Here is an 8,878-nt window from a genome sequence, read left to right as displayed (position 1 = left end):
CAGAAAAAGAGAGAGAGAGCACAAGCAGGGGGAGTGGTAGAGGGAGAAGCAGGCTCCCTGTTGAGCAGGGAGCCCGATGTGGGGCTTGATCCCAGGACCTTGGGATCATGACCTGAGCTGAAAGCAGACACTTAACCGACTGAGCCACCCAGGCACTCCAATTAATGGCATTTAAAGAGAAAATTTAAAATAATTGTGAGTGTATACATATATGACAGAAGAAAATAATTTCAACAGGACTAACCTGAGATACCAGCTCTCAGATTACCTAGTTACTCATTCAATATTCACTGGATACCTGGGGAGGACTGGGCTAGGGGCAGAGTGGTGGATGCCACTTTCACAATACTCACATCTAGTGGGAGCCACAAACTCAAACACTAAAGGGGATCAGGCAGCAAAGAGAAAGAAGTGAAATTCACCCACTGACCTACTCCTAATATTTGCTAACATTTGGTGGCCCAGGGAAACAGTGTAAATGGAAGTCCATCTACCATATATCTAAATACTTATAAGTTACAAATAGAATTAACAAACTGAAGTATGGCCTAGTCTCCTACCTTGACAAATACACCTTTATAATGACCTGGAAGGCCAAGTTCAAGTTAGAACTCTCAGACTCCTCAGACTTCCTTACCTGAAAATGCTAATAGGGTCCCTAGCCCGAGGTGCCCCCCTGCAACACACCATCCACACCTCTGTTCCTCCCTTGCCTGACTCCAGCTCACACAGCAAAAGACTGTACAAGTGGGTGGCACCTTGGCCTGCACATTCAAGCTTTATTCCCTTCCCTCCCCACCAAAACACCCTAGCTTTCTCTTGACCATCCCTAAGGCCCAGGGTATGTACTCTAGTAGTGCTATTCACCTTGGGAAAAACTAACTGAGAAAGAGGTCTCCGGAAGCAGGCACAGGTCACATGGGCAGGGGACTCGTGGGTCCCTTGGCACCGGCAGTATGGTCTAAAAAAGGCAGTGTAGGCGTCCCTTGGCTTCATGAACTCCTGGGGAAGGGCACCTTTGGAGAGGGGCCAGAGTGGTGCCTCTAAGTCATGGGGCCAAAGGTAGGGACCCACTTGCCTGGTTCCTACGGCAGCACTATCAGCCGGATGGGTAGGGACTATGGTGAACTGGATGATGAACACCCCATCTTACGAGAACAGCAACTACTTAACTCCAGCCCCAAACTGCCCTATCTGGGAATCCAGATGGCCACATCTTCCATTTTTTTTTATAGATACAAATCTGGGTTTTCTCATAAAAGTGCATAATTTCTACATGTTAGCAAGTAATAGCTTAAAAAAAGTAAATTATTCTGCAGGCCCAATATAAAATATCTGTGAACCACCTGCCTGTGACCTCAACAGAAGGAAAGAAAATTAAAATTCCATTTACACATTCCTTGATCACTCTTTGGCTTTGAAGGTGATATTCACCAATTCATTAGTGTCACTTAAGCCCATAAGTAAATGATATGTCTCCATTGCTGTATATATGTTTGAAGTCCATGCATCTTCTGTTCTCCAGCAGAAATCCAATTTACTTGGTACCTTTCAGTACTGATGAATGTCCCTGTAACCCAGCAGGAAGGGCCTGATGGATGGATCTGCTCCTTTTGCTTTCATGATGCTGGCTTTCCTCACGTTCTCCTCTGGCCTGCCATAATAACCTGAGCACATACCCCTCACTGCACTTCCCATACACTGCTGTCATTAGCTCCTTATGTCTGTCACTTCCAGAATCATCTCCATGTCTGCAGGGCCTACCACAGAGCCTGTCACATGGTAGACACCTAATCTATTTTGTTTGTTCTGAACTGAATTTGTTGGTGGTTGGTGCTCCGTAATCACCCACATCTCCCCAACCACCAATGAATAATAATCGCAGCTGACATTTCTTGGACATTTGCTATAGGTTAGGTGCTGTGCCAAGAGCTTTACGTGTACTGCCTCATATTATCCTCTCAGCTAACTGCTTAACAATTTTTATCCCCATTTTCCAGGTGCAGAAACTGAGGCTCAGAGAGATGAAGAGACCTGCTCATGAGTCATTCAGCAAATGGCAAATGGCACAGGTGGGATTTGAACCAATCTTGATTCAAAAGGTGTGCGTTCTGAACCTGATTCAAAAGGTGCACGTTCTGAACCAGTAAGCGAGTATGTCCCTAAAATTGCCACTGACAGTCCTTGAGACACTCTCAGGTGGGACACAGGGAAACTCTGAATCACTAGGCTTTTGTTCGGCTCTGTACGTATTTATTTCAGTGTGCGTTAGGAAAACATAAATAGCAGCATCTTTTTATGACGTGACACTGATTTTTCTGCTCACATTAGTGATATAAAATTTTCCTTTTAAACTTATTTAGTTAAGTTCTAAAAAAATTGAGTCCATTTACAAATAAAGTTGGGTGAATAGTAAGATAGGTAATATAATAATACAGCAACAATCATGTGCTTGAGTATATAAAAAAGACTAGAATTTGAAAAACTCTGCCTCATAAACCACCAGATAGGGATTCAAAAGAAACACACACACATACAATGAGATGAATGTTTAAACTCTCACCATGCACTTACAAGTTTGTAAAACGTTGCTTAGAAAATGCATCCCAGACCTTGCCTAAGGAGGGCTACAACCACCCTCTAAACTTCTAAATTTGAAGCATGTTTATTTCTTTTTCCTTTTTCTATTTTTGGAACTTAAATGGCTGAATGGATTAAAAAAAATTGCCTCTAAATAAAAAATGAGCTAGGGGCCTGGAGCTCTCCTCTGCCTCATTTCAACTCCGAGGAAATAGTGAATTACAACACCCCTGGACATAGTGGTTTTTAACTGCCAAGCTGCCAGGCTTTTAAAAAGCAGCCACACAGAAGTGTGGCCATAATGCTACCTATTTCCCTTGCTAAATTACTTATGCATTTATTTTATTTTACATGGGCTGTTGAACCTGAAGGTACTTTTGTGGAGGCCAGGTCATTTCAAGAAACCCATTACTGAGAATCAACTCAGCTACATTAGAAACTGGTACATCCAACTGTATATGATACTGTTCATTAATATTATATAATTATTATATAATTATATAATTATATAATTACTGCCTCTGCATAACTTGATGTGTATGCATATGTATGTGTGTGTGTGTGCATGCACTATCCAATGGCTTCGAGGCAATCCACTTCATTAGGGAGCTGTTTAACATTGAGGGTATATCAATACAGACTAGCTTAATGCAGTCATGGAACTGTACCTAAACTGACTCGGCCAAACGAAGCTATTACCATGTATAATGCGTTTTACACAAGATTGAAGTGGTTTACTAAGTTTTTTTGTTGTTGTTGTTGTTGTTGTTGTTTTTAAAGATTTTATTTATTTATATGAGAGAGAGAATGAGATAGAGAGCATGAGAAGGGGGAGCGTCAGAGAGAGAGGCAGACTCCCTGCCGAGCAGGGAGCCCGACGTGGGACTCGATCCCGGGACTCCAGGATCATGACCCGAGCCGAAGGCAGTTGCTTATGAAGTGGTTTACTAAGTTTATAAACCACTCTCCAGGATTTACAGTGAGTGATTTGCCAGAAGATCAGCAGTGTGGTGGAAGTGTTATGCCAATAGTAACTTGATGTATGCTAATAGGAGATTGCTGTATTTTTCATAGAACAACACAGAATAGCAACAGTAAAATCTAGAGTGTTCTTTGTAAGATTTTCCAAAGTATGCTTATTGTTAAATTCAACTTAACATTTATTACTTTGGGTTTACTTGTGACTTGTATATATGAAGGGAAAAAAAAATTGATTAATTCAACCTTAATTCAACACACACTCAGTAAAGGCCTACCATGTGCTGGCATAATGCTGGGCCCAGAGGATACAAAAGAGAAAACAGTACCTGACCCAGAGGAGCAAGACTAGTGAGTGGGATCTAAATAGTCATTAACATAATAGTCAATTATATGGCTAAGTGTCTCTGCCCACTTAGGAGAAGACACCCACCTTTGCTGGGAAGTCAAAGAAGGCCAATGAGGGTGCTTGAGTAGGAGCCCTTCTGGAAAACAAAGTAGGTGTTCTTGGCAAACAGACACATATGGAAAGGCCTAAGGAAGTTGTGTGGTACGCATAGGAGACATTTTTTGACTTCTTTCCAAAGACTCTCCCTTTACCTTTGCTAGCAGAATCCTGATTTGGGATTGTTTCATGTTGGGGGTTCTTTAGTCTCAGGGGAGGTGGGCCCAGGTCTGGTCTAGATTATGGCATGTGACCCAGTTTTGAACTAAAAACTGTAACAGGGAGTGTGCTGATGGGCCCTTGGGAAAGACCTACTCTCCTTGATCAGAGGAAAACTCATGACTAGAAAGAAACTTAACTCTTTGAAGCCCTTGGTTTCTCACCTCTGAAAGCCACAGTGTGATGACCGGGTCTGTGGCAGACATCTTAAGACCTTGAAGGAAAGGTCTAGAATCTAGAATCTAGAGATTCCAACCCAGAGTCCTGACATCATTGACCAGCCAGCACGAGCAACCACCCACCTCTAGACTCCTTGATGTGTGAGAAAAATAACCTCTTAATAGTTAGATCATTCTTACTCATGCATTCTGTTACTTGTAGCAAATAGTATTCATGACTGATGGCAAGTTCATGGAACCTCAAGTTTTTCAAGATGCTTTGAACGATGTACTGGGAGAGTTGCACAAAGTGATGTTAAAATGTCATCCAGTTTGTCAGGTGTATGGGATGACATGTTAAGGAGTCTGGCAGTGTTTTTCAGATAGTAGGTCCTTTTCCAGTGGGGTACACGAGATGATTGCAGGTGAAACCCCGACAAGGCAGTGCATACTCTTAAATCACACAATGAGAAATTTAGTTCCCTTTCCATTCTCTGTCAGTCCCTCTAATTATGTAAAGATGTTTCAAGATTGGGCTAGTAAGTCTTTAGCACCTTTCTAACCTTATTAATCTTCCTTTTTAACAAAAAGGAAGAAGCCCTCAACATTAGAGCTTTTGAAATGCATACAGGATCTAGGAGAAATTCATACCATTATTTTGTTTTCAATATTTAAACATGACAATTACTTTTTGGTTACAGTAAGTGATAACTGTTTTTCATTTTGAGTGGTAAATCACGTTGCCTTAAATAAGGTTTTAAGTTTTTTTTAGAAGGTAAACCAACTTACAGAAACATTAAATGTGTGACACTGCAAGAGCTATACTAATATGGCAGAAATTGTGATGCTGGAATGAAAATCACTGAAGTTTGAAAAATACAGTTGAGGGGCGCCTGGGTGGTACAGTAGGTTAACTGTCTGACTCTTGTTTTTGGTTCAGGTCGTGATCTCAGGGTCCTGAGATCAAGCCCCATGTTGGGCCCAGCGTGGCATCAGCTTGTGTTTCTCTCTCCCTCTGCCCCTCCCCCACTCTCTCTCTCTCTCAAATAAATAAATCTTAAAAAAAAAAAGAAAAATACAGTTGAGTACATCAGGAAGCCACGGAAAGTGTTTGAACAATGGAGTAATGTAAGTAGACTCCCCATTTAGAAAGATTCAGTGAGCAAGGCCAGGTATTAAGCCTGAAGATAGGAGCTGCAAAAAAATCCAGGTGAGAAATGATCAGACTTGAACCAAAGCAGGATATGGAGAGAAGGAGGAGATGCTGAAGAGAGAAATGAAGAAAACCTAGGGACTAACTATAAGAGGATGGAGGAGGAGAAGGAGGGGTTTAGGATGACTCCTACGTTTGGCTTAGCCAACTGAGAGAATGAATCACGGCACCATTGAGTAAACCAGAGAAAAGGGGAGGAGGACTAAGGCTGGCCACAGTGAACTGAAGGCCCTTCTTAATCCCAGGTGGGGATGTTCTGTGGATCACTGTTTCTCAAAGCATGTTCATCAAACCAGCAGCATCAGCAACTGAAAACTTGTTAGAAACACAGATTCTTGGCTCTACCCCATACCTATCTAATCAGAAATTCTAGTTTGTTTTAACTTGTCCTCCAGGCAATTCTGAAGCATGCTAAAATTTGAGGACTACTGGGTAGAGGAAGAGTTCTGAGTCAAGATACCTGGGCAAAATAACTGAATTATTTTAGACAAGGCCCTTCCCTGGACCTGTTTCCTCAGTTGCAAAATGAGGGCATTGAGTTGGCTATAAGACTCAGGTCAGTCACTAAACTTCTCTAGGCCAAAATGCCTCACCCATCAGTATCCAATTCCCCTTTTCTTCATTGTTAATAGAATGTCACTTTTTATAAAGCTAGGTACATGAGTGTGAAATAAAGACCATACTTCCCAACGTCTTTTGCCCAAGTTGTGCCCATATGGCCAAATGCCCGCCAGTGGGAGGAGAATGGAAGTGATGTGAATGTCTTCTGAAAAGTTTCCTCAGAGAGAAGGGTCATGTCTTTCTTCATGTTTCTCCTTCTTCCTTCAATCTAAAACACAGGCATGATGGCTGGAGCTTGATCAACTATCTTGGATCATAGGCAGAAGTTACATTTTGAGGAAGGAAGCAATGGGATAGAAGAAACCTGGCTTCTGAATGTCTTCTTAAAACCACCCTACCAGCCCTATATTGACTCTCCCAAACCTCTTTCATGTGAGAAAGGAACTTTTTTGTTTTAGCCATTTTTATTTTGTTTTTTTTCTGTGTTCTTGTATTATTTCGAGAAAAATCTCTTGAAGTTTAAAATTTTATGAGAAAATAGTATGAGAAAACTTAATCAGAATATCTTGGGGGGCAGGACCTGGAAATCTGCATTTGATGGGCTCCTACTGGGGACCAATGCACACTGAAGTGTGAGGTTGGATGCTTATGAATCAACTCTCTCATAACAGTTCTTCAGGAATATATATACTCCAATAATAGGGGACCAGGAAATTTGGATATAAAAGAAGAGGAGCATCTTTAGTAATTTTTTTTTTTTATAGATGCCTTTCTTTGAACCTTTATTGCTTAAGAGTTCCAAAGTGAAACTTTTTAGGTAGCAAAAATTCTGGCCGAAAGGAAATCACCAGACAAACTGAACCAGTGTCTATGAGTTTATGGCTGTGTTGGGGCTAGAGTTTTGGTCTCTGACTCCCGGCTCTCTGACCTATGGACCCCGAAGCTTCCCTGAAAGCTCTAAAAAGCTACTCTTTTTTCCAGAATCACAGGTGAAAATCTTCCAGCCTATCTACAGGGTGTGAGATGGCAGCTCTTGAGAAGCATGGCTGGGGTTGGGTGCAGGGAAGTGAGGTTGGGTGCAGGGAAGTGAGGTGTGTCCAATCAAAACAGTAAGGGGTAATCTAGGTCAGCAGCCCATCCACATAGGTGGCTGAGGCCTCGAAAGAATCCACGTCATCCCATGTGATGCATATCACAGTTTGGAAGGTCGACCCCCTGTTCTGCTCACCTAAATCTTTGCCAGGATAAGGCAATTTCAAGTGAAGCATGTCTGTGTCTAGGGCCTTTCCAAGCCATTTATTCAGTAACAATGCATTGGAGGAACTGGCTTCACCACCCCCACCAAAATGCTTGTTAACTATGGACTGTATGTGAATGATAATACCTTAAATGGGAAAGCAGGAGGAAAACAGTGTTTAAAATGCAGAGGGTTTGTGCAGATTATAAAACAACAAACAAGAAGGGAAAATATAACCCAGCAATTAACCATAAAAAAAAACAACACACAAAAAAACGCAAAACACAGTGGTGTTTTCTAAGTAAACGTGCACACTTTTCAATATTAAAACAGGGTGAAGAGCAGAGGTGGGGTTTAATAAAACCTGCTTTCAGGACTTGGCTTTGTTTCTGTCCAGCTTGCCTTCTGGGAGTGAGCATCCAGATACTTTTGGAAAAGAAGATATTCCAAAAGTAATTCCACTCTTCTCTCTTCCTCTACCTTCATAGGACCTACCTTTAAATATTATTGTTATATTCTTTTAATTTCAGTAAAATATATATTCCACCACTACATGAGAAGGCTTATTAATGAAGCTAAGCAAAGTAACCGCTGGGCATTAATCTCTTAGGGGATGGGACCATGGACATGCCCAGACTTGTCTTCTTGCTACAGCTCACTACTCAACAACACCAAGGACACCGTGTCCTTCAATGCCATCACAGAAAGCTCCTGGGCCACCGACTCTAAACTATAAATGGACCAACTGCTTTAAATATTTCTGCATGCAATGAGCATGTACTCATGTAATTTACGGTAGTATCTAGTCACTTTTTTGTACGGGTGTCATATTTCCATAAGGTGCCTCTGTTTTACTCAGATGAACTGAAGCAGGGCTGCCACATTGTACAACTCCAGGGGGTGGCATTCACATAGTAGTCTGTGGTGCCCTGTGAGTTGTATAGTGCACAAAAGGAGCAGCCTTGGGTGGCAGCCCTGGTTATTAAAGTGACCAGGCAGGCCCCTGGGGAATTGGGTGTGTGCTGTTGGAAGAAGGCTAACAAATGCTTCAAGGGTAGTGGTGGAGGACATCAGAATTGGAATGGGGCAGAGTTCATTCTCTGTGATTATGAGGTGAGATTTATATCACCTGCCAAGTTTTAAAAGAGGCTGGTGAAAGAGATATTAGGGCCATGCTTCGTGGGAGGCTTGGGTTTGGGGTGTGGTTGACCTCAAACCCCAGAGGGGGCTGGGCAGTAGCCAACACGGTATATGCATTCACTAGTCTACAGGTTCTCTGAAGGTGTGTCAATCCCTTGCTGGACAGGGAGGGAGGTTTTTTTGTTTTGTTTTTTTTTGTTGTTGTTTTTAGCTGGTAGCACCTAATGTTTGGGCAGAGCTTAGAGCTTGCTTTCTCTGCAACCTGAAAAGTTCCCAGTGAGCATGCTTCATGGAGGGGCTCTCTTCTGCCAGCAGAGCATTCAAGCCAGCACTCATCTGCAACTGTA

Source organism: Mirounga angustirostris, unplaced genomic scaffold, assembly GCF_029215605.1.
Source record: "Mirounga angustirostris isolate CCGP_5_RB_7025 unplaced genomic scaffold, mMirAng1.0.hap1 SCAF_7, whole genome shotgun sequence".
Taxonomy (NCBI): domain Eukaryota; kingdom Metazoa; phylum Chordata; class Mammalia; order Carnivora; family Phocidae; genus Mirounga; species Mirounga angustirostris.
The sequence above is the reverse complement of the archived record's forward strand: the minus strand, read 5'-3'. Positions refer to the sequence as shown.